This window comes from Rhinolophus hipposideros, assembly GCF_964194185.1.
Source record: "Rhinolophus hipposideros genome assembly, chromosome: 14".
NCBI classification, from domain to species: Eukaryota; Metazoa; Chordata; class Mammalia; order Chiroptera; family Rhinolophidae; genus Rhinolophus; species Rhinolophus hipposideros.
Genome location: NC_138060.1, coordinates 17,046,403 through 17,074,330, shown reverse-complemented (window position 1 = coordinate 17,074,330; position 27,928 = coordinate 17,046,403). Strand labels below are relative to the sequence as shown.

The 27,928-nt window shown below is 40.2% G+C and overlaps 1 protein-coding gene and 1 pseudogene across 2 annotated transcripts in view; one reads left to right on the top strand and one right to left on the bottom strand.

The window, feature by feature from the left end:
- The window catches only part of ERC2 (ELKS/RAB6-interacting/CAST family member 2), a 931,911-nt gene that overhangs the window by 866,029 nt on the left and 37,954 nt on the right, over positions 1–27,928 (bottom strand).
- On the top strand, positions 17,129–20,346 carry LOC308507289 (cytochrome c oxidase subunit 7B, mitochondrial-like; annotated as a pseudogene). The gene has a single exon. The product of its transcript is annotated as a cytochrome c oxidase subunit 7B, mitochondrial-like (transcript).

The following is a 27,928-nucleotide window of genomic DNA, read 5'->3' as shown; positions in this document are numbered from 1 at the left end:
TCAACTCCAAAAAAACAAACAACCCAATTAAAAAATGGGCAGAGGACTTGGGGAGACATTTCTCTAAAAAGGACATACAGAAGGCAAGAAGACATATGAAGAAATGCTCAACCTCACTAACCATCAGAGAAATGCAAATAAAAACCACAATGAGATACCACCTCACTCCAGTCAAAATGGCTATTATCAATAAATCAACAAACAACAAATGCTGGCGCGGATGTGGAGAAAAGGGAACGCTAGTGCACTGTTGGTGGGACTGCAGATTAGTGCAGCCACTATGGAAAACAGTATGGAGGTATCTCAGGAATCTGAAAATGGAACTACCCTATGATCCAGTAATTCCACTCCTAGGCATCTACCCGGAGAAATCCAAAACTCCAATTCAAAAATCTGTATGCACTCCTATGTTTATTGCAGCACTTTACACAATAGCCAAGATATGGAAACAACCGAAATGCCCATCGGTAGATGACTGGATTAAGAAGCTGTGGTACATTTATACAATGGAGTATTACGCAGCCATAAAGAAGAAAGAAATCTTATCATTTGCAGCAACATGGATGGATCTAGAGAACATTATGTTAAGTGAAATAAGTCAGAAAGAGAAAGACAAGTACCATATGATCTCACTTATATATGGAATCTAAAGAAAAGACTATGCGAATGAACTAATCAGAGACAGTTTTGGGGACGCGGAGAAAAAACCGAGAGTGGTTAGATGGGTGTGTGGGAGGGGGTTGGGGATAAGGGGAAAGGTGAAGGGATTTGGAGGCAGCTGGTGACCACAAGATGGCCTCGGGGTTTTTTTTGTTTGTTTGTTTGTTTTTGGTTTTTTTTGTTTGTTTGTTTTTGAAAATTAATTTGGGGAAGGTATTCTATAATGTTGTGGAGATTTTGTTGGGTATCCGATGGGCATGCGTCCTGTTTGGGAGACCACCTCAGGGATGCTGTGGATACCTGATCATGGCATTGGACACCAGAGGCTGGACATTAATGAATGCCAACTATAATTTTATATATATAATGTGATGGTTCGGTGTGGGGTCGGAGGGATGGTGGATGGGGGGAAGGGGGTTCACAGTGTGAGGGATATGGATGATGAACGTCTAAGTATTACCTTGCTTTGTACACCTGAAACTAATAAATAAATAAATTTATGAAAAAAAAAAAAAACTAGCCTCAATAAATTCAGGAGGATTGAAATTATATTAGACATATTTTCTTACCACAGTGGCATAAAACTAGAGATCAACCACAGAAAGAAAGTTGGGAGAAAAAATATATGTGGAGATTAAACAACATGCTTCTAAACAACCAATGGATCAAAGATGAAATCTAACAAGATATCAAAAACTTCCTTGAGCTTCGGATCAAGATGGCAGAGTAGAAAAATGCTGTCTCATCTCCTCCCAGTCCACATCAAAATTACAACTGAACTACAGAAAAACCATCATTAAGAACCACCTGAAGTCTAGCTGAATAGAAGTCCTATAACTAAGCATATACAGGAAAAGCCACATTGAGACTGGTAGAAGGGGCAGAGACGTGGAATGGGCTTGTCCTACACATACATGTGAAGGCTAAAAATCAGGACAGAAGAGGAGATCCAAGATGGCAGAGTAGATAAATGCTGTGTTTGCCTCATCCCATGAACACATCAAAATTACAACTAAATTGTAGAACAATCAGTTTGGAGAACCATCTGAAATCTAACTGAACATTTATAACTAAGGATATAAAGAAGAAGCCATCTCAAGACTTGTAGGAGGAGTAGAGATGCAAAACAGGTTGGTCCCACACCCACGTGTGGCAGTTAAAAATCAGGAGAGATATCTTGGCAACAGAGGTTCCCCATGAAGGAGCAAGAGACCCCAGCCCCCACACCAGGCTCCACAGCCCAGAGTACTGGTACCAGGAATAGAAACCCCCACAACTTCTGGCTGTGAAAAAGAGTGGGGATTCCAACCATCCAGGTGGGACGGAAGGCTGCGGGAAACCCAGACATGCTATTAAAGTGCCCATGCAGGCACTCACCCTGGGCTCCGGGGGAGAGATGGTGACTCTAGGGACATTGGAGACATACAGGAAAAGACTGAGTTTTGTAACTTCAGAGCAAGGACTGGAGAGACACTCACCATTTTCCCTGTGTGAGGTCCTTCTCCTGTGCAGCTGGCAGGCGGGAGCCATATTTCCTGCATTGAGCCCACCCCCACAGGCCAAATCTGAATCTGATTGGCCTGGTGAGCGCCACTGCTCCAGCCTGCTGACTCACTGAGACACTGCCTCACTGGACCTGCGTACTGCAGGAAGCTTTATCAATGTCTGAACCTTACAGAAGCCAGAAGGTGGCAATAGGCTTTGGAATGTCCTTGCTTTTTGCTGGTCTACCGCAGACCCAGTACTGGTAGCAGCCATTTTGGTTCACAGAGTGGCCTCTCCCACACACCTCCAGGTACAGCATAAGCTGTGATAAATCATGGATCACTTTGTAGCTCCTGCCAGGTACTCACCAGCCACTCACAGGCAGTGGCTGACCTGGATTTCCTCCAGAGCCCCTCCCAAGAGGACCCAGAGCCAACATACTTGGAGGTTGGCTTCAGATCACAGAGATCACCACCCAATTAGCCCCACAAGTGGCACACACAAAGGGGCAGTCTCAACAAACACTAGAGCCTGCTGGGGCAAATCCCACTCCATGAGGTAAGCCCCATGCACAGCAGCCTATAAGCTGTGGATGTGGCCAAATCTCACAGCCAATCAGCCTGAGGGTCAATACCACCCACTGACATGCCAACAGCAATCAAGGCTCAACTATAACAGGAGGGCACACACAACCCACACAGGGACACTCCTGGAAAACCAGCTCAGGAGACCAGGGAACCTGTGTCACTGGGCCCCACAAAACCCCTACTATATAAGATCACCTGGCAAGACTGGGAGAATAAGCAGTACTACCTAATACATAGAAACAAACAAACAGAGGCAACCAAAATGAAGAAACAAAGAAATACATCCCAAGTGAAAGAATAGGATAAAAATCTAGGGGGAAAAAAACTAAACATAATGGAGGCAAGCAACCTACTAGATAGAGTTCAAAACAATGGTTATAAGAAAGTTCAAGGAACTTAGTGAGAACTTCAACAAAGAGATAGCAAGCATAAAAAAAGATGCAGAAACCATAAAAAAAAGAACCATTCAGAAGTGAAGAATATAATAACTGAAATGAAGGATACACTAGCAGGAATCACCAGCAGACAAGATGAAGCAGAGGACCAAGTCAGTGATTTGAAAGACAAAGTAGCAAAAAAACACCCAATCAGAAGAGAAAAAAAAAAAGAAAGAAAAGAAACAAAAATGATGAAGACAGTTTAAGGGGCCTCTGGAACAATATCAAGGGTAACAACATTAGCATCATAGGTGTACCAGAAGGAAAAGAGAGAAAGCAAGGAATTGAGAATCTATTTGAAGAAATAATGACTGAAAATTTTCCCAACTTGGTGCAGGAAATAAATAGACAAGCCCAGAAAGCACAAAGAGTCCCAAAAAAGATGAACCCAAACAGGCCCACAGCTAAACACATTATAATTAAAAAGGCAAATATTAAAAACAAAGAGACAACCCTAAAAACAGCAAGAGAAAAGCAGTTAGTTACCTACAAGGGCACTCCCAAAAGACTGTCATCTTGTTACTCAACAGAAACTTTGCAGGCCAGAAGGAATTGGGACAAAATATTCAAAGTGATGAAAAATAAGGACCTACAACCAATGGTAATCTACCAAGCAATGCTATCATTTAGAATTGAAGGACAGATAAAGAACCTCCCAGACAAGAAAAAGCTAAAGGAGTTCATCATCATGAAACCAGTATTACAAGGAATGTTAGAGGGACTTCTGTAAGATTGAAAAAAAAAGATTAAAAATAGAAATAATAAAATGCAATAACTACATATGTATCAAAAATTACCTTAGGGGTCCGCCTGGTGGTTCAGGTGGTTGGAGCGCCATGCTCCTATTGCGGAGGTCACCAGTTCGATTCCCACATGGGCCAGTGAGTTGCGCCCTCTACAGCTAAGATTTTGAACAACAGCTCTCCCTGGAGCTGGGCTGCTGTGAGCAACCGGAGGTTGGCGTAAGCTGCCGTAGGCTGCAGTGAGCTGCTGAGTGCTGCCGTGTGCTGCCATGAGCAGCCGGCAGCTAGCGTGAGCGGCCGGCAGCCAGCAAGAGCTGCTGTGAGCTGCTGTGAGCAGCCAACCAACAATTGGCGAATAAGTGCCTCAGCTGGGGGGAGAGCAAGGCTCACAATACTAGCATGGGCCAGGGAGCTGTGTCCTACACAACCAGATTGAGAAACAACGGCTTGAACCAGAGTGGAGGGAAGGCGGAAGAAGGGGGAAAAATTACTTTAAATGTAAATGACTTCAATGCTCCAATCAAAAGACACAGAGTGGCTGAATGGATAATAAAACAAGACCCTTACATATGCTGCCTACAAGAGACACACTTCAGATCAAAAGACACACAGAGACTGAAGCTAAAGGGAAAGAAAAATTATTTCATTAAAAAATAAAATAAAGCTGGGGTAGCAATACTTAAACCAGACAAGATAGACTTAAAAAAAAAAAGCCTATAACAAGAGACAAAGATGGTTCCAGCAATTCCCCTTCTGGATATATATCCAAAGAAACCCAAAACACTAACTCAAAAAGACATACGCATCCATATGTTCATTGCAGCATTATTTATAATAGCTAAGATATGGAAATAACCTAAGTGTCCATCAATAGATGAATAGATAAAGAAGAAGTGGTATATATATACAATGGACAGGGAGAAAAGTAATTGTGGCTAGATATGTTAATAACAGAACTCTTGAGGAAAGATTTAAAACTCCTACTTCCCAGCCCCTAGTGTCACCATGTATTCTCAACTCCAAGCCCCACCTGTACCTTGGTTCTTGTTATCAGTTTTCTGAAAGAGTCCAGCCCTCTTAACATCATTTGAGTAATAATAGCATTTATTGAATTCTTACTCTGTTCTCTGTGTTAAGGGCTTTTTTTATGTTATCTCACGGAATAGTCTCTATCCACTGTGGAAACAAGAATCACCATCCCCATTTTTACAGCTCAAGAATCATCTCCAAGAAGTTGAGTTACTTACCCAAAGTCAGAAGGCTATAATGAGCAGATCTGGGTCTGTGCTATTATCTATTATGATTAACTGGTTCCTATTTTCTTAACACAGAGCCTCAGTACTGAAATTGGCCCGAGTGAGGCTCTGTCCTTTGTAAGGTGGAACACAATATCCCTTTTAGTGTCTAAGTATCAGTGCCTGTAATTACAGAGTGGTGGCTTTTTAAAAAATTATATGTATAGCTGTATCCAAAATGTCAAATTTCAGGATACATGGAGACAAACTGATTTTTTTTATGTATTTCAAATTTTGTTCTCAAAGGTTTTAAAAAACTTTTACAAAGGTGAATACAATCCAGTAAAATAAAATATATTCTTATTGAAGATCTAATTGGCTTTATTTATTTTTGCTTTGCTCAGTGGTAATGTTCTATTAAATATGGGGGTGACAATGGTTAGTAAAATTACATAGGTTTCGAGTTTACATTTCTATAATACATCATCTATATATCACATTGTGTGCTCACCACCCAGAGTCAGTTTTCCTTCCATTACCATATATTTGACCCTCTTTACCCTCTTCTACTTCCCCCCCTCCTCCCTTACCTTCTGATAACCACTAAACTGCTATGTGTGTCTATGAGTTTTTGTTTCTTTGTTAAAAGCAAACTGATTTTTATTTTATTTTTCCAATTACAGTTATCATTCAATATTATATTAGTTTCAGATGTACAGCATAGTGGTTAGACATTTAGATGCCTTATGAAGTGATCCCCCAATAAGTCTAGTACCTACTTGGCACCATACAATTATTACAATATTATTGACTATATTTCCTACGCTGTACTTTATATCCCAATGACTATTTTGTAACTGCCAAGTTGTACTTTTATTTTGTAACTGCCAATTTTGTACTCCTCACCTTTCTCACCCAGCCCCCCAACACCCTTCCCATCTGGCAACCATCTGTATCTGTGTGCCTGCTTCTGTTTTGTTTGTTTATTTGTTTGTTTGTTTGTTTGTTTTGCTTTTTAGATTCCACATATAAATGAAATCATATGGTATTTGTCTTTCTCTGTCTGACTTATTTCACTTAGCATAATACCCTCTAGGTTCATGCATATTGCAAACTGATTTTAATTTACATCTGTATGATATAGAATATAAATTTAGAAAATGAACTGGTGAAAGATTTAAAGACAGATAGTACAGCATGTATTCATTAAACATAACATGCAACATGATACATAAACACCAAGCTATATTAATAATTTAACAAAATTACTTTATAGATAGCTCTTGTTGTGGCACTTTATTCCTATGGTAATAAAGACCCGCATTTAATGAGCACTTACTACGTGCCAGGCATCATGCTGAGCACTCTGCGTATATTATCTCACTTAAAACTATGGGAGAAATAGCAAAATAACCCAGAAGTAGAAATGGAAACTCAGAGAAACCGATTAGCTGGTTTTGTTCCTAAAAGCAAGTTTTAAATACAGATATATCTGCTTCCAGAGGCGTTGTTCTTAATACCTTCAAGAATCTCAATTAAATCAGTTATCATATACCATATTGTGATGGTTTATTTGAAGGTCTGTCCTCCACTAATCCATCTTCAAAGAGTTTATGGGACTCTCCTATTTGTCTCTTTCTTGCCCAAGATAGAGTAGGAATATATTAATACAAATTAATTAGCTGATCTACTTCTAACACAAGACCTACGCCAATAATCACTCCTGCTAAGTCTAAGCTGTTGGGTGAATTGTGCAAAGTGATGAATTATCACAGAAAAAAAATCAGGATCCAGAAAACCAAACTTCATTTTCGTTACAAAACTCAAACTAGTCAGTCCCCAAGTATGAGACTGCTAAGTTATGCAGCTTCTTATCAACAGATTGATATGTGACGACTCTGTACCACTCAGAATAAAGGGAAAAACTGAGCATCTCCAAAAATCTCTCATAAAAATTATCTGTAAATAACGAGAAAGATGTTGAAATATTAACGCCTCCTCCACGAGCATATCAAAATGCTCCCTCAGCTACCTTCCATCTGCTTGTCCGCCTCTTCCAACATGAGCACAGCCTCGCACTGTTTTCAGCTTATTTGATGTCTAAAAAGATGAAGCCAAAAATTGTTTCAGTATGCTATGAAGTATAATCCGCACATTTCAGACACATTTGAAGATTCCTAATTTAAAATATGGTGGGAAAATAGCATATTTGAGAGCTGTTTCTTGCCATATTTTAAATGCATCCTTCACAGAATTCATTTCTCTATCAAAAGCATAGGCATGAACTTCTCAGCGGAAGTAACAACAGCAACAATAATAGCAGCTAACACTAACATTGCATTGTTTTAAGCACTTTACATAGTCATTCATTTAATAATCCTATAACATTACTATCATCAGCTCCATTTTACAGAGTAGAAAACTGAGGCCCAGAGGCATTCGGTGACTTTTTCAAGGTCACAGGGCTGATGGTAGCAGAGCCAGTGCTTGAAACCAAGGCTTTGGCTCCAAATTCTAAGTTCTTACCCATTACTCCAAAATCCCTAGGAGGCTTTAGATACTACCTAGCTTTAATCCCTTCTTTTACAATATCGGTGGTCACTGTCACCGTGCAGCAGACAAAAAGCTGGAGGGAAAGTGTAATGGGTTGAATAGTGTGGCCTCACAAAAGATATGGCTAAGTCCTGACTCTCTGACCCTGTGAATGTGAACTTATTTGGAAAAACAGTCTTTACAGATGTAAATAAAGTTATAGATCTCAAGCTGAGATCTTCCTTGATTTAAGGCAAGCCCTAAATGCAATGGCAAGTGTCCTCATAAGGGAAAGGCAGAGCGAGAGCTGAGACACACAGAGGAGCAGGTGGTGTGAACGCAGAGGCAGAAACTGGAGTGATGCATCTACAGGCCAAGGAATGCCCGGGCTGCTGGCAGCCTGCCATCAGAAGCTCGGCGAGGCACGGAACGCATTCTCCCTCAGAGCCTCCACAAGAAACAGACACCTTGATTTCAGGTTTCTGAATTCCACACTGTGAGAGAACAAATTTCTGTTGTTTTAAGCCACCGAGTTAGTGATCATTTATTACGGCAGCCCCACGAAGCTAATACAGTTAGTTATGAGCCCAAAAATCTTGAACAGAAATCACATCCTCACTCTACAGATGAGGCAACTACGGCTCAGAGTAAGCAGTTCATCGGTGTGCTGTGAAACTATGGAACGGTTTTGTGGCAGAGCCAAGCCCACTCTAGACTACGTGTTGGTTTCCCAATTTCTAGGCCGGCCCCTTGTTCAGTATTTTTTACTTGCTTCTTTGAGAGACAGAATCGTACATGCACTTTAGAACCTGACCACCTAGGTCAGCATCCTGATTTCACCATTTGCTAGCTGTGAACCTCCATTTTCTCATCTGTAAAATGGGAACAGAAATGACACCTACATTATAGTGTTATTTTGAAGAGCAAATGAATCAATATACAAGCCTGGTATATGGTAAGTTCTCAATAAATGTTAGTTATTACTATTATTTTATTCCAATTCTATTTAGCCATTGATAAAGAATTAATTATAAAATCAGGAATATCACAATGCCTAAGGGGAAAAAAACTGATCTACATATTAACAGTGTTTATGTGTGGAAATCTGTGACAAATCTTGTTCCCCAATTTTTTACGAGGGGGTTGGATATCAAGAGGTAATGCCCATCACCTTCGATTTATACCTAGCTGGCAGTCTTTAATGTCCCTGTCCCCAAAAAGGAGGGCCTTGTAGGAGTGACCACTGGCCAGGACATTGACGGGAAAGTGTCATGCTATTGGACACAGTCACCATAAAGCAAAAGGAATACAGCCATGCCCCACAGCCTCTCTCCCACCTGTGCAATCCCACAGGGCAAGGTACCCCTGAGCCTCCGACCTTTTTCCTGCTCTCCCATCATGACCACTCCCGGAAACACTGCTTTCCCAGGCAGCTCTGCCATCTTCCTAGCTTTCCTGTCCCAGGGACCAGTAAGGCAGGCAGCACCTTTCCCTGCCTTACAGGACAAGGCCCTGCCCACCCTCCTTTACCCTTTCACTTCTGGGTATCCATGTGGTAAGCACAGCACAGCATCCTCCTCTTGCTAACCCTGATTTCCTCCGAGCATGGTGGCTACCTGGGGTCAGCAAGCAGCGGCATGGCCACCTTGGGGTCTGGTTGGGAGGGAGTAACAAGCTCTTTCCCTAATCAAAACAAAATCCCTTCACAGAGGGATACTGAGCCCATCCTCAGGGACTAATAAAGCCATATTCTATTTCCCTTTCCACCACTGGTTTTTAGGTACATATCCCTTTTGGTCAGACCCTGGAGAGAGACAGAAAGAGCAGTAGCATTCAGACACCAAAACTCCACCCAAATTCCTAACAAATTCATATTACTTTCTGATAATAAATGTGTACAATAAGCTACATTTTTTTTCAAAGACTAATGCTCATTATAAAGTGTCCTCTGATGTACTGAATTTCCTATTAGTCATCTGAAGATAATGCAGACTTAAAGAATACAAGAAAATGAAACACTTGGGGAAATTAAAGCCATTTCTCCCCAAACCAAATAACCATCAATCTGTTGCAATGGTTATCCTGTTCTAATTATAGCATTGGATCCACACACACACACGCGAGCGCCTTGTCATATCTATCCCAGCATAAAATCCAAGCCAGCTGCTGGTATTGAGCTAAGTACTATTGTAGTTAACAGTATCCTTAGGAAATCCAGGTCTGGGATGCTGATTATATCACAAACAGGATTTTTGTGTTTGCCTGTACTTTTTCCAGAAAATTCAAGAACCATGAGCAGCTGTAGAAATCCAAGTCATCAGAAAATTAAACAAAGGCACTTCATCTCCTGCAAAGCACATTCCCTAAAAGGACCTTAGCATCTGCCTTCTTAGCTTAAGAGGCCAGCACCTTAATCTACGGTGAATTTTTAATAGTTCTCTCTTCCCTTTTGTTCCATTCATTTGGGAAAAATGATCCCTTTTACTTAAGGCCTGACACCAGACTTCCACCATCACGCATAATCATGTCAACTGATTTTTGTTTGTTTTTTGTTTTTTCAGTATCTTTTTTTTATTAGTTTCAGGTATACAAAGCAACGTAATAGTCAGACATTTATTATTTATACCCCTCACAAAGTGATAACTCTCCTCCCCCATGTCAACTGTTTTTGACTTTCAAGAATTAACCAATGCTTGACACACCTTACTCATTTCTCTTTCCCCATATATCCAAAAGAAGGTCATTTCCCATTTCCATAAACTCCTTGAGGCCAAGAGAATTCTGACAATGACACCACCACCCTCTCCCACAAGCACAGTCAGAATTTTCACCCAAGACTGTGGGGCCGAAAGATGTTCATGTTTTTCTAACGTCTGGAATTTGAAAACGTTCACCTTTGTTTCACTTTCAAATAAAGAACGCACATCTGTCAACCAAGGGGTGGACTAGAACAACCCGCAGAGACAACATCCCACCTAAGGCAAGCAACTGCTTAGCTCCCGCTCGCTGGGTACAGGGTTAGCAGATCTGACTGGTGTGTAGGAAAATTCAGAAACCCAGGTTTTTATACGAAGTCCCCCAGTTTTCCCGTGTTGGCAACTATTTCCCAAAGTCACACAGCCAACTTATGGCAGAATGAGAAGTAGACCTAGGCCTCCTGGCGTCCTTGAAGCCCAAGAGGCTTTGGCACTGTATATACTTGTGCATTTCATTTGAAAGCTATTTACTAAACACCTGCTATATTCCGGGATGTCATTTTAATACGTGGATGGATGGATGGATATATGGATGGATGGATGGATGGATGGACGGACGGATGGACAGCCCAATATTTATTAAAGAACTAAGGGAGAAAGCAAAACATAATTTTAAAACTTACAAAATACCTTTAGAAAAACCTGAGATACAACATTCAATCCATAACTATCATTTTCCTTCCTAAAATTTGCAATTGACATCGAACAGGGGATAGATCACACAGACTAAAAACTAAAAGCAAAGCAAACACAGAAATTCTATTTAAGGCAGAGCATCTTCCACTAAGAAAGCCATGACTAAGGAAACACTGTAGCTTTGTAGTCCACAGGTAAAACCTCTTCTTGGGTTAAGAAGCTCTTTTCCCCTCAGCACTCTTGGGAGCATAGGTTATATTTCTGCAGTGTTTCTATCAGGGTAATAATTAGTATAGCTGAGAAATGCCAGCAACACTAAAAGTAAAATTAGCCTTTACTGTAAAATTTCTCCTGGGACGTACTGGTGGCTCCTGTCTCCAGCAAGCAGAATAATGGGCTTACTGTGTCATCCCACAGCAGGCAAATCACCCCATTAGCAGCACCTGAATAGAACTCCCGGCGCATCAAAATAGATCACCAAGGGCAGCTGGTTGGCTCAGTTGTTTAAAGCTCAGGGCTCATAACACCAAGGTTGCCGGTTCGAGTCCCACATGGGCCAGTGAGCTGCACCTCCCCCCCACAACTAGATTGTAAACGACTTGACTTGGAGCTGATGGGTCCTGGAAAAACACACTGTTCCCCAATATTCCCCAATAGAAATTTAAAAAAGAAATAGATCACCAACATATAATATCTACCGTTGCCTGCTTCGACCACACCTGCCGCATCCAAGCCCCATACCCCGATCAAATCACACTCATGACTCACATATACTCTTTTTTTAAGAGCACTGACTTTTTTGCCATCAGGGACTCTTAGTTTTCCTGAAAATTTTGCGTATCTTAGGGCTGTGGCATGTTTTAGCCAACATAAGCCTTTGATTTTATTCAGTACAGAGATGTAGCAGGGAAAAACAGAAGTCGCGAGAAAGGACGTGATTTGGCCAACATCACACCCTGTTTGGCAGCTAAGTCAAGCCCAAGTTAATTCCTAGTCTGGAGCTTTCTCTTTTTGTTAAACCAAGCAATCTCCTTAGGTTAAAGTTGCTCCTTTTACTCCACCCCTACTAAGGTCTCTTTATCTGAACCTTTTCTGACCACCTCCTCCCTGGGTTTGAGGATGAGAAATTTCACCCCATCCAAAAGGCTAATCTCATCTTCTCCTTCCTCTTTCAGACTATGTTCCATCAACAACCCCTCTCTCTACCAGCCTATTACCTACAAGCTAAAAATATGATCAAGTATATTACACATTGGAGGGAGATCCCCAAACTCTGTATCCCCTCCAGTTACCATGCTTCCAAGCTAAGCGCCTTGCAAGAAGAGTATAAAAATTAACATTACCACTTCCTGAAACAATAAATTGCATAGAAGAAAGCATAGGTACTAAACTTATGGACCTTAGATTTAGAGAGGATTTTATGAATTTGATTTCAAAGGCAAGGGAAGTAAAAGCAAAAATAAATGAATGGGACTATATCAAACAAAAAAGCTTCTGTAGAGCAAAAGAAATCATCAACAAAACAAAGAGGCAACCAACCAATGGGAGAAGATATTTGCAAACAACCCCTCCGATAAAGGGCTAATATCCAAAATATATAAAGAACTTATACAACTCAACAACAACAAAAATGGGCAGAGGATGTGAACAGACACTTCTCCCAAGAAGACATATAAATGGCCAACAGAATGATGCTCAACAAATGAAAAGATTCTTAATTTCACTAGCTATTAAGTAAATGCAAATCAAAACCACAATGAGATACCACCTCACACCTCTTGGAATGGCTATCATCAACAAGACAAGGAAGAGCAAGTGTTGGAGAGGCTGTGGAGAAAAAGGAACCCTCATACACTGCTGGTGGGAATGCTGGTACAGCCACTATGGAAAACAGTGCGGAGGTTCCTCAAAAAAATAAGAATAGAATTACCACATGACGCAGAAATCCCTCTTCTTGGTATCTACCCAAAAAATCTGAAAACATTTACCCACAAAGATACATGTACCCCTATGTTAATTGCAGCATTATTCATAGTGGCCAAAACATGGAAAAAAATAAAATATCCTTTGATAGATGATTGGGAAAAGATGTGGTATATATGTCCAATGGAATATTACTCAGCCATACATAAGAAAAGATGAAATATTGCCATTTGTGACAACACGGATGGATCTTGAGATTATCATGCTAAGTGAAATAAATCAGACAGAAAAAGTCGAGAACCATATGATTTCACTCATACATGGGATGTAAAACTGAAACCAACAAATGAACAAGAAAAAAAACAAAAATTCATAGACACAGACAACAGTTTAGTGGTTACAACAGGTAATGGGGAGGGAGTGGTAGAAGAAAGTAAAGGGGGTCAAATATATGGTGATGGAAGGAGAATTAATTTTGAATGGCAAACACACAATGCAATATGTAATGTTTAATATAGAATTGTACACTTGAAACTTATATAATTTTACTAACCAGCATCACTCCGATAAATTTATTCAAAAAAACAATAGTAATGGTAAAGGAGATAGAACTTCTTATATAAGAGAGAACACAGAATTATAAGGATTAAATACGCTATGACAACACATTTGTTGTAATAGATAGGAATAATTTCCTAGCAAAATATAAAACATCAAAATCAACTGCTTTCAAAAAAAAATCAACATTACCACTTCCAACCCACCGCAACCCAATATCCACTCTTACCACCTCCATGATGATGTTCTGGCAAAGGCCACGAAAAAAGCCAGTGCCACCAATCCCACATCCTTACTCAGCATCACCACCTGGATGAGTGAGACTTTGCAAAAAACATGATCAAAAAACCAACTCCTGGTCTCTTCCTGAGTCTTCCCCAGTGGCTTAAGCCCAAATCCTCTGGCTCCTTTTCTTTTCTGCACTACAATGGAAATTCCATATAGGCAAGAATTTTGTCTGTTCTATCACCTCGGCACCTAGCCCAGCACATGGTGGAAGTTCCATATTTGTTGAGTTAATCCATTTCAGCCATTCAGTCATCATCTTGTTTGACCTTCTTGGGGAGCACCAGTGACATCTCCAGTGGACAGTGGGTAGATACATCTAAAGGCCAGTGGAGAGATCTGGGTTATAGGATTTGATTTGGGAGACCATTCCTTTGGTATAAACTATTCAAGTGCCATTCTAAGAGTTTTAGCTAGACAGAGATGATGCCGCAGATGGAATCAGTACCATATTTCCCCGAAAATAAGACCTAGCCAGACCATCAGCTCTAATGTGTCTTTTAGAGCAAAAATTAATATAAGATCCGGTCTTATGTTATATTATATAAGACTGGGTATTATATCATATTATATTAGACCCAGTCTTATTGTATGTTAAGACCGGGTCTCATATTAAGTTTTTGCTCCAACAGATGCATTAGAGCTAATGGTCCGGCTAGGTGTAATTTTCGGGGAAACGCAGTAGACAGAGATGAGCAAAACAGGCCGAAGTTTACACAATTCAACGAATCAATCAAACACGTCCTCTGAATCCTTGGGATTCTAGTTGGTTGGAAGACCTGGAAGCCATGTGATCATGTTTAGGCAACTGAAAAGTCTGACCTTCCTGAGGGTTCAAACAATAGCATTTACTGGGAAGTTGCCCTCATCTTTTTTCTCTGTTATCTTCTATAGTGACACAAAAATTTGTGTCACTCATGTCACAGAAAATATTTCAATGCAGCGTACCAGAAAATGTAATGTGAGTCTTCCTTTTTTTTTTTTTTTTTTTTTTTTAGCATCAGAAAGGTCTGGCTATGGCCCAAAGTTCTCCAGATTAGCCATCTGCATGAACTGGCTTGGATTCAGCTAAAAGGGTCCTTACCTTAGTCAAGAACACTCTCCTAGTCACCCCTAAGAAGCTCATCTAAATTCGGTTTCAACTGGATGTTCTAATTCCACTGACTCTGTAAAAGTGAGAGAAACTACAGGACAAGAAGGGAAAACTGTTCCCAAGATTGTGATATGGTATCTCCTTGGCACATAACAAAAATACTTGTGTATCCAACAATGACATTTTGGAGATCATCTCTGTCTCTCTCTCTCTCTCTGTCTCTCTCTCTCTCTCTCTCTCTCTCTCTCTCTCTCTCTCTCTCTCTCTCTCTGTCTCTCTCTGTCTCTCTGTCTCTGTCTCTGTCTCTGTCTCTCTGTCTCTCTGTCACACACACACACACACACACACAATAGAAAAGGCACATCAAAGAATTAACCCAAGGGAAACTAGGCTGTTCTCAACTCAACAGACCAAGAGCTTCTGTTGGGTCCACAATCACCTTTCCCTTTTGACCATCAGCATATTGACAGAGGAGCTTTCAAACCCATCCTTCTGCTGTAACATGACAGTCTTAGAGGAGTTCACAGAACCCGAAACATACAGGAAAAATCATAGAAGTAAAATACAGTTTTTCCCAACATATGCCTCCATATAATACTAAGCAATATATTAATACTAACTTCTCTTTTTTAATGAAATATAATTGGCATACAATATTCTATTAGTTTCACGGTGATTTGATATTCCTATACATTGCAAAATGATCAAAGTTAGCTACCATCTGTCATCATGCAAAATCATTACAATATTACAGACTATATTCCCTATGCTATACATTACATCCCATGACTTATTTATTTTGTAACTGAAAGTTTGTACTTCTTTATCACCCTCACCTCCTCCTCTCCTCACCCCTCTGGTAATCACCAGTTTGTTTCCTTTATCTATGAGTCTGTTTCTATTTTGTTTTGTTTATTCTGTCTTTTACATTCCACATATAAGTGAAATCATACAGTATTTGTCTTTGTCTGGCTTACTTCACTTAGCATAATATCCTATAGGTCCATCCATGTTGTCACAAATGGCAAGATTTCATTATTTTTTAAGGTTTAGTAATATTCCTTTGTGTGTGTGTGTGTGTGTGTGTGCATGTGTGTCTGTGTGTGTTGCCAAAAAAAACATATACACATTTTAAGAAAGGAAGAAACTATTAAAATTGTAATACTCAATATATACCAGTAACAAAAGATGAACACAGTCACGTTTGACTTCTGCAATTACAAGAGGTGCTCCAAGTGGTTACCATCAGCGTCCAGACACTTCTGATTATGGCGAACTACTGCTTGAGCAACATTGACCAAAGTGTCCACTTGTATACATTTTTTGGCACCCCCGGTATATACCGTGTTTCCCCAAAAATAAGACCAGGTCTTATATAAAGTTTTGTTCCAAAAGACACATTAGAGCTTATGTTCAGAGGATGTCCTCCTGATAAATCATGCTAGGGCTTATTTTCCAGTTAGGGCTTATTTTGGAGGAAACACGGTATACATCTCCTTTATCCATTCATCTGAACAGACACTTAGGGTGCTTCCATCTCTTGGCTATTGTATATAGTGCTGCAATGAACATAGGGGTGCATATAACTCTTTGAATTAGTATTTTCATCTTCTTCAGATAAATGGAATTGCTGGATGGTATGGCAGTTCCATTTTTTAGTTTTTTGAGGAACCTCTATACTGTTTTCCATAGTGGCTACACGAATTTACATTCCCACCAACAGTGTACTCAGGTTCCCCTTTCTCTACATTCTTGGCAACACTTATCTTTTGTCTTTTTGATAATAGCCATTCTGACAGGTGTGAGGTGATATCACATAGTGTGACTTCTCTTGACTCAGGGAAAAAAAATGACCTACAAGACCAATTTCTCTTTCTTCTCTTTAAACATAAGCAGAATACTTGGACCACTAATTTTGCCCTGTCTTCATCCCTATGCTTTATGAAATAAGTCTCCAGTCATCTATTTTCTGTTTGTCATTCCCTCTGTTGAAAACCTGGACTCCCCATTCCCCACTCCTGCTCCCACCTTCCACTCTTTTGAATACTAATCCATCCTCAAGGACTGTCTCCAATGCCACCTTCCCCACATGAAGTCTTCCCTCATCTTTTCCTTCTCTGGGTCCCTAAATCATTTTAATTGTTCTTTTAATTGTGGGTACAACTTTCTTCCTCCTTTTTATGGGTCTTTTTCCTATGCGTTTTTATGGGTGCAGCATTTTCCCTGCTAAACTATTCTCATGGCCAGATTTGGGACCTGCTCATATTTGTAACCACAAAGCTTCCAGAGAATCATGACTATTCATCAGTCAAGATACATTGGGTTACTAGTAAAATAACTTCAATTCAAATTGCTTATACAAACTGCAGGAAGTCCACAGGAGACGCCATCTTCAGGGATGGCTCTGGTTCTACATCTCTGCCATTCTCCCAGCTCTCTACTCCCCCTTCGTCCTCAAACTGGTTTCCCTCAAGGTTCTCGTCATTGTCTGTTATTTGGATGTTTACTGATGCTGGCATAGTTGCTAAATATTTTTACATGAACTCCCTTATTTAATCTAATTAGATGTAAATCCTATTAAATTTACCCCTAGAGAGATAAAGTAAGTTGCCTAAAATTCTACAGCTGGAAATGGAACTCAGGCCATCCACCTCTAAAGCTGGTGCTCTTGACAACCAAGCAAGAACTGAAAATGCAGGTCCCCTAACACCGCACTGCCAGTTTGCTCAAAGAAACTTTGAATGGGCAGCAGATCAGATGCAAAGGGTACTGCTTGGGCTGCCAGAATTACAATATGAGCATCATCTAGGACTGTCACTACACATGCTAGCATAAGGGGAGGAAACACCTAATAGATATGAAGGAGGTGTTCAAATCTGGCCCCAACTTGAGAGTTCCTCGTTGAAGTTAATCAGAAGAACTGGATGAAATCTGGGAAGGCAATGACGTTCTCAACAAGTTGTGTAATGCAGAGTCCATGCCTATCATAAGAGCACCTGTGTACACAGGACTGGCCACTTCATACTACTGTCAACCCTGACATTGAAAACCAACTTTGGAGCTGGGCTCACCCCCAGGTCTGCCACTTGCTCACTGTTACCTTGGACAAGTGACTTCCCCACTAGCCTTGCCCAGCTTGCACATAAAATAGTAGTCCTGTATTTCCCCGAAAATAAGACCTAACCAAAAAATAAGCCCTAGCATGATTGTTCAGGAGGACATCCCCTGAACATAAACCCTAATGCGTCTTTTGGAACAAAAATTAACATAAGACCCAGTCTTATTTTCGGGGAAACACGGTATTACTAACAGTACCTACTTCACAGGGTTATCGTGTAGACTAAATGAGACATCATAAGCGAGCCTTTCATACAGTGTTTGAAAAATCATGATTTCATTGAGGGTGTATGCAGGAAGTGTTTTATGAGCTATACTGATCATTTTTATTCTCAGCAAGGGAGCATATTATAGTCAGGTGGGCGTGCTAAATGGAATAGTGATTCCCAGACTCACATGCTTGCCTGAGAAAGGCAGGAGCCCACACCTTTGCCAACTCCTTCCTGAGGCCCTACCCTGGCTGGGTGTTGGGAGGTTGCTGTGCCCACTCTCCTGGACTCTGGCTAGACTTCTACAGAAGAGAAAGCTCCCACTGGGGGCTATTCTCAGAAAGGTAAATAGATTGCTCAGGAAGCTCCCTTCACTCACTCAAAAACCGCATGCTCAAGTGAAGTTCCAAGGTAGAGTCAACTGCCTATCAAAAACTAGGTATATCACTGCTGTGTTCCTTATTTATGTTCTACATAGAAAAAAGAAATGGGTCTCTAATTGTTTTCACTAGACAGTAAGGGGACCAAAAGGGGGCCTTGCACTTCTCAAGAGTCTTTTTCAGCCTTTTGTATGTAAATGGGAACAGGGTAGGTACCCAATTAAGCCTGACTTAATCACTCCCCCAAATCTTTTGTTCCTTGCTCTACCACAAATGCCTAGAGCATAATTTAATTTGCAGTGTTAGATTTTATTTGCAATTACAAAGAAGTGAAATAGAATTACCTGAGGTGAGCTGGGAATTTTGGTACTCAGAGACAAACATAATGAAGTAAAAGTCCTTAATGAAAATATTTAAACATGTATTTCACTATGATATCCAACACTATAATAACTCTTTTAAGGTAACTTAGAGTCCTGAGGGTGGTCTAAAATCTACCACTTTCTGCTATATTCTACCTACCTACACTTAGTGAGTGTGGTACAGCCCATCCATAAGTTTCCACCCTACCAATGTACACACCTTTTAATTATCACCAAAAGCCTAGCACATTTCCCCTACTTCTCAGTACAAATTGAATAGTAGTGAGGTGAAGATATGTCTCACATCACCAAAAGCTCATTGATTTCATTAACTACTAGGAACTACTTATTCTGAATACACATGCAATATTAATATTAAACAGCACTATCTAGCCAGAGGTTGTACCCAAATATTCTCAGATGCCCTTAGGGTTCGGAGCAGGGGTAAGGAAGTGAAATGCTCTGCACAATTCAGGTTATGCACATTTTTCTAGGGAAAATTACAGTTTTCAGTGGCTTCTCAAATAGTACATCGCTCCCCAAAGTTAAAAACTACAGACAGACATTTTTTAAAATTTGATAAGGCAAATTTCATTTATTATTTGCTACATTTCTAAATTTGAGCAATTTCTAAATTTGGTCATTCTGTGCACCGTGCAACCTTCCACCTGATATATTTACTTATTTCTACTGGAATCAGGATTCCTTGGAAACTTTTATATATATTTTATATGAGTATCTCATAAACATGCCTAGTTCTAAAGGTAGCAGATGCTAAGTAGCACTATAATACCATCCACTTTGGAGACCCAAGTCTAAGGAAGTTTATGAAAAGTGGAGAATTTTTTAGAGTTTTATAGAGGATGCAATGTAACATTATATAAAGGAGCCATGTGGGTCCACTAAGATAAGACAGCATGAACTATTTGACGTGAAGTTCAACAAACCAGCAGCTGCATCTACCGCAGTTCTGTCTTCAGGCTTCGGCTTCATGATGTTTCCCTTGGCCAAAAATGCATTAAGTCGTCTCCCAGCTCGAAGTATTCAGCAAACAATGGCAAGGCAGATTCACCAGAAATGGATACCTGATTTCCATGACAAATATGGTAATGCTGTTTTAGCTAGTGGAGTCACTTTCTGTGTTGCTACATGGACATATACAGCAACACAAATTGGAATAGAATGGAACCTGTCCCCTGTTGGCAGTCACCCCAAAGGAATGGCGAGATCAGTAATCATCCCAATTGGCATAATACTGAATTGTTTCAAAACCAACTCATAATTGATGCCAAGTGAAAGCACCGTGTAGCCATTAAAATATGGCATGATTGAAGAAATAAAGTGCATTTGAAACCTTCAAAAAAAAAAAAAAAAGACAGCATGAACTGATCCTGGTTATCAGTCAATACCACTTCTGGAATATCTCCAGTGGGTACAATCAGAGGTAGAGGTTGACAAGGTAAGTGTGAAGGTCAAGAGATTCCAGAAGGCTACTGAAGTTGCCGTTGAAATAGCTAGGAACAGATAGAGGTGAGTGTAGGTAACTTTCTTTGATTGATCTTGGTCTTCCTAATAACTGAAATAAGGCAAGCTCCCAATTATGTGTTATACAAACATATTTCCTAGCAATGGCTGCCCTTTCCTCTTAACCACTTTACGCACAAGCTCCATTGCTAGAGAATTTACCCATCCTGCCTCTTTTTCGGAGAGATTCTTTCCATAGCTCTGCCGAGGGGGCGTGGCTCTCATGACTCCCATGGCCACAACTAATGGGACCTAGAACAGTCTCTGGATTCAAGCTGGCCAATCAGATTCTTGGTTCTCTGAATTTGAAATTGAAACAGCAACTCTAAGCAGTCTTCATTGAGCACTTGAATGGAGAAGACACATATGCTTTTCTTGAGTGACCACTTTTACACAAGAGGCATGTAAAAACAGATATCAAGAGAGAAAATAGAGTGAGAGACTGTCCTTGTCAGTATTCCTGATTATTTTCCAAATAACTCTATTCTAGCTCCCCAAAACATCTGGCTGCCCTAGCTACCCTTAGGTCTGGGAGAAACTCAATGTTCCTAGTAAATCCCCTTTTTTTTCTCCGACATGCCTGAATGGGTTTTTGCTACCTGGAACTACCTTCTCTCTTAAACAAGAAGTAACTGAACAAATTAAGAAATAAATAAGCTGGATTCTCAAACATGACAAACAAGAGGTTTCATAGGGGAAACTTCCTGGGAGAGGATGAAATCAAGAATGCTGGGACCCAAGAGGAGAAGATCTGACTTTGAGAGGCAAGATTTAAAACAATCCAAAACACCATTCCTGAATAGATATGACCACCCAGTGAGCTCAGAAACCACCTGAAGAGGAAGCTGAGAGGTGCCAATTGAGGGAATCCTAGGCCAGGAGGCTATTTATGTACCCTGACATTTCTGTAGATGGAGCCAAGTCAGGAAGAATTCTAACTGAATTAATGAGACCATCCACAATAGAATCCAGTAATCCATAATAACGAGCTTCCCCATCCCTGAAGCTCTGTTCTGTGGACCCAGTGAATTAGTCAGTCATATCAGAAAGGATAATTGAGCATCCTGAGAGAGAATCTCTCTCATTCCTCTGGTGTGGTTTTAATTTTCCAGCCAGTCCCGGAGTGGCTTCCTCCCATCCTTCTGGATGGGTTTCCAAGATAGGAGTGTTCCTTTCGCATTCTCCTCTGCACATTTACTTGACAAGAATGCATTTGCTCCTTCCTGCTTGCCCTCTCTCCTCTGTTGCTCCCAAACATGAGCTCCCTTCCTCATTCTTGCTTTCCACCCTTTCTGTATGCCTCTTTGACACCAACCCAAAGATACAGTCAGGCAGCACTACTACTTCCACTCTATATTAGGGCTTCCATTTCAGCACCAAATTCCCTGGTTCTCAAGCATATCTGTTGTTTTCCCCTTCATGGAGGTGAAAAGAACAAATTTTGGAGGGAAGCATACCTGAAATACCAGCTCTACCTAATGGTGAGACCTCAGGCAGGCCATTTAATCTCTCTGTACCTTGTTTCTCATCTATAAATGGGGATGTCACATGTCTTGCAGGGCTGTTGAGCTCACACACACACACACACACACACACACACACACACACACACGGAAAGCAACTAGTAAATTCCAGGCACACAGTAGAAGCTCAAAAATGCTTATTCCCCCTCCCTTTCAAGATCAATGTGAGACATGGACAAAAAAAATAATAAATAAGTTAAAGTATAAAGAAATGATAGTTTTAAAAACAGGTTTCATTTCCTTAAAGGGCTGTTCATTTCTTTATAAGAATGATTTCTATTTGCCAAATGTCTACCGTGTTTTCCCAAAAATAAGACCTAGCCAGACCACCATCTCTAATGTGTCTTTTGGAGCAAAAATTAATATAAGACCAGGTCATATATTATATTACATAACACCCAGTCTTATTATATTAAAATAAGAACGGGTCTTATATTAATTTTTGCTCCAAAAGACGCATTAGAGCTGATGGTCCATCTAGGTCTTATTTTCGGGAAACATAGTACTTCTAAAAGAATTCAGGGTATTTGAAAATTCATGGTTAATAGTCCAGGTTGAGATTTAAAAAGAAATCATTCATAACTAATCTTTTCCCTTACAATGATGAATCAGGTTTTACCTTCTATGTCATTATTTTTACATAAATACATACATTCTATCATCATTTCACAAAGTGAAAGAGATGAGTGCAGGCAAAGGATCAAGAAAAATAAAGATACAGTATCATCCAATTAACTCAGAATTTCTCAACCTTGTACCTGTTGACATCCGTAGCCAGACAGTGTGAAGGGCTGTCCTACTCACTGTACGATGGTTAGCAGCGTCCCTGGCTTGTACTCACTAGATGCTAATGGCACACCCCACCCAGTTGCAACAATCGAAAATACCTCCAGACATTGCCTAATGTTCCTTGGGAGGCAAAATTGTTCCCACTAAGTTAACTTGATCAATATATATAGTCATACCAGATAGTACAAATCCAGTCATGGGTTTATAAGATAGAAAGTAGCTGCCTCGGTCTTTACTTCTCTCCGGAATGATCCTACTGAAAAACAAAATGGCTACATATCGCTTCCAAGATACAATCAAATGCCGGCTTCTCAGAGAAACGGAACAAAATGGCACGTGCCAGAATTCTGTTTGTCAGGCTGCCCTAGCTCTTGGCTGCATGCCCACATTCTGTCTAAAATGTACTTCCCAAACTTTTCAGAATGCTTTCCACAGCTTTCAGAACCTGACCTTTAGAGCAGCTTTATCTATGTGTGCGTGTGAAATAGATTTACAATTTTCTATATTCCTGCAAAGCCAAACCACTTATTGAGTCCAAATGCCAACTGGGGGCGGTGGGAATTTGCACACAGACGTCAGTGAGCTCCAAAACAACAACACAAGAGCTCCACCTGCAACTAATTATAGAAACTGAAATTGCACTCTGGCCAGAAGAGGCCAGATTCAGAAACCACCCCATCTGCTTTGGCCAATAAAATCACTCTGTTACTTTTTCTCCTGTCAACATCGACTTGCTTCTTAAAATCCTCTAAGGTGGTTGTCTATAGGGAATTTTATCAAGCAGTGAATGCTTTGGGGCTGACCATTCCTTCTGCCTTCCCCTCCTAGAGCTTGGTTTCAATAATTGTCTTTGGCACAAGTGAGACTAAAATCTCATTGAAATATTCCAAAATGTTGTGTGTGGTTTTTTTTTTTTGGTTGTGTGCTGTTACTATCTCATAGTCAAAATAAAGTGATCCAGAGAGAAAACGGAAGATGGAAATCATTTAGCTCTCCCAAGGTCCAGCATACAAGAATGTTTATTTTCCTCCCATTAGCCAAGTCTTTCACAAGAAAACATGGGAATAAAAATCTGTAAGGCTACTAATACAATGCATATGGCTGATCCTAGGGCTGACTGCAAGAGATTACTGAGGCAAAAACCAGCTGACATCTGTGACAAAGATGTATAGTTCACTTCAAATCATTCTCCTACATTCTAGCAAACAAAGAAATCAACGGTTGGCTCAGTGCCATCTCATCTATCTTCAGAACCAAAGGAAGTTTTTACCTACCCGTGAAAAGCATTAAAAGTGTGGTTTCAGTCTAAGTAGGTCATTGCCTAAGTCTGGGCCAGTTTTTCCACCTCTCTGGAAAGGTAGACAAGACTACAGTTCTCTGAAAAGTGGAGGGAGACCATTTCAAGGATGAAGAAGATGGACATTTTTTTTTTTTGTCCTAAGATTCAGCTAAGTTATGTTGAGGAGCTAAACAAGCTCATATTATCCAGTTCTAAGTCCATGTGCCCAGGTAACATTGGGGAAAATACACCCAGATACCCACATTTCAAATCAGAGTTAAAATAAAAACAACATATACACAGATATGGCATATGATTGACTTCTTAATTTATTAGGTCTCTTAATATGACTTACAAGCCCTTAAAACATTCAGAGAAAGAGAGTCACTAAGGACAGCTCAAGTCAGTGAAGTGGACATCCATTTTTATCCTCAAGCTTCCCTTCACCCTTCATCTCAATAACTTGAAAGAACTGCTCCTCTCCCAATGCCTACTGCTTTAATAGGGCCACCGATCACAGGAACCCCTTTTCACACACCTGTCCCCACCCGTACTACATATACTCACCAAGTCTGGAGACAGGATGTAACTAAGGCAGGACCAAAGTGCTACCATACATTTTTCATGTGGAAAATGAAGACATAGGGATTTTTTAACCCTCCAGTTGTGGTAATGGCAGGCAAGAGAGTCCTCCACAGGAAGGAGAAAACGAGGCTCACACATAGAGGCAGACGGCAAGAACCAGACATGAAGCAATGGGGAGAGACTGCGTCCTGCTGCAGTTTGAGGCCCTGGGTCCAGTCAACCCCAAGCTCTACACCTGAGCCTTCCTGCAACTTCATTATGGGAACTAATAAATTCCATTTTTTGCTTATTCAGGCTTTGAGTAGCGTTTGTGTCACCAGTTTGGAATATTGCCCAATACAATTAGTAAGTAGGTTTCTTCATTCTACTGTGTAAGGTCCTGTATCTCATCTCATCTCACTGAAGTGCACTTATTTTCACAGTTATCATGACTGGTACATCATTGTAATAGTTACAAAGTAATGATTTTCTGTGTTTCATCAGTAAAGGAAGGTATTGAGTTGGAAGTAATAGAACACCTAACCACAGTGACTTAAATAGCTAGGGGCTTATTTTTTTCACATGACCAAAAAGTCTGAAGGCAGGCTATTGCTGGTGCTGGTGCAACTGCTCAAAGACGGCAGGGCATAGGTACTGGAGCTCGTCTTGGTCTTTCTTTCATGTTTATTGTACGGCTGACACAGCTCCATGCATCATATCGGCACTCAAGACAAGAAGAAAGGGGTTAGAAGTATTGCTGGTGACATTTATTCCTTTTATCAGGAAAACAAAAGCTTTCACAGAAGCTCCCAGATTTTCACTTGGGTTTCATTGGCCAGATACTTGATCAAATATATATGTATATATATTCACTTCACTTCCTCTCTGCTTTGGTAGGGAGCAGATTTCCTGCTTCAATCTGCTTTGGTAGGGAGCAGATTTCCACCGACTTTAGACTTGGCCACGTAACACATTTTAGGTAATAGAATGTTGCAAACAGAGACTTTAAATGTATTTGTGTGGTCTAGTTGGACACTTGATGTCTGTAACCCACCATGGGATGATGAAACCCTGACCAGATGCTGTTGTAAGAAGTTGGAGACATGACATGTGACATGACTAATCCCAACTTGCAGCCTAACCTGGTGCCCAGTGTCCAGACCTACCCGACTAAGTGGCAGCCACCCTACAGATATGCGAGGGAGAAACAAATGCTTGTCTTTTTGAGCCAATAAGTTTGGGGATGGCTTGTTATACAGCGTAACTGCAGCAACAGCTGCCTAATATGTAGGTGCTCAGTTTAAGATCAAGTTTCACAGTCAAATAAATTTGGGGAATTGCTGGATTAAGAAAATTTAATAAATATTTTTTAACTGCAAGAGTTAGAGCATTTTACAGGTTAATAATTGTATAAGTTTGCTAGAGCTGCCATAACAAAGCACCACAAACTGGGTGGCTTAAACAACAGAAATGTATTGCCTCAGTTCTAGAGGCTAGAAGTTCAAGATCAAGGTGTCAACAGGGTTGGATCCTCTGAGGACGCTGAGGGAAGGATCTATTCCAAGCCTCTCTCTTGGCTTACATGTGGCCGTCTTTACTCTGTCTTTTCACATAATCTTCCCTCTGTGCATGTCTATATTTTATCCAAATTCCCCCTTTTAATAAGGACACCAGTCATGCTGAATTAGGGCCCACCCTAGTGACTTCATTTTAACTTTATTAATGTTTTAAAGACCCTACCTCTAAATAAAGTCAAAGTCACATTCAGAGTTACTGGGGGTTAAGACTCCAACATATCTTTTGGAAGGGGACCATTCAACCCATAACATACACATTATGATTTTTCAGGATAGGAGTATCGAGCATGTTGTATCTCATGCTTATTTGACCAGAAAAATCTCTTTTGGAAAATGTTACTTCCAAGAACACACTTTGGAAATACTGGCTTTGAGGGAATCCATGGATTTTAGACTTAGAGTAGTAGAAGGAAGAGTGCCTGGAAGAAGGCGCAGGGATATGACAGTACTATCTGAGTACTGAATATATTTACCCACACACATGAGGGGGCTGAGCCCTTGATTCCATAAACCCTCAGTACTCAAGATAACTTGTAGCTGCATTTAACTATCAGTAGACACCTCTTCATAATACAGCTGCCTCACCACCTTCTCAGCAAGAGACAGAATTAATTCTATCACCCACTTGCAATTTGTACAACTCTTCATGTCTGGACATTCACGATGAAATGAGTAGTTTAGAACAGAGTTGAATGACCCCTGTTAAAATGACCCTGCAGTTATACAAATAAAAGAAAAAAATATATAATAATGGAAACACAGAAATGTGATCCACCTTGACCTTTTCGAGTTACAAGCTCAAAATGAGAACCAATAAATCATATATTGAAACTAGCTCAAAACGCATCAAAAGCCCATATTAATATTGATTTAGAGTAGATTATTTCCTAATGTGTTAAACCAGAAATAGAAATTATCACATAACCATTGCTTAAAAGCTGTAGCATTCCCCAGACAGATTTACTTACACTTCTTAGGTTACGTTTCCCTATGACCTTGTCCCACTTCTACACACACACGATGCGTAAATATTAAATCTAGTACAATCTCCCAGTGAGTGATGCTATTTATATTCATGCACATCCTTGGCTAGCCATGCACAACTTAGGAAAATGTTTACAAATTGTTTCATATACACCTAATTTGGAAAAAAACAATCCATTAAAAATACAAAGTTAATGATTCCACAAAATATCCAGGAATATGAAAGGTCAATAACTTATATGCACCAAGCTGTAAGATATAAATCCTTATGAACTTTCCAAAAATTTATTCTCCACCATGTTTTCTCTCTCTGATCTTCATCACACAGGTAAATAAAATGGGGCTATAAAAAGGAAAGACAATCATATAATCTTTTAGAGAAAATGGGGTCACTTTACATCCCTGTAGCTGTATTCTCCCACCCTCAACACCTACCCCAACCCCACACAGGCCATTAAAAATATTAAGGGGCAAACATTCATTCTAAATCTTTTCTTCTCACCTCTCCCCAAATCAATCTACTGGTGTGACACTGAGAGCATAGACTACGTGTTCACGCCATTCCAAAGAATTGCTGTCCACTCTTATTCCATTCAGGAAAGTACATCATGAAGCAAAATGCACAAGTGATAGCTTAAGGATAATTCTTCATCCATTCACTCTGGTTTATACACACAAGCCAATGTCAGT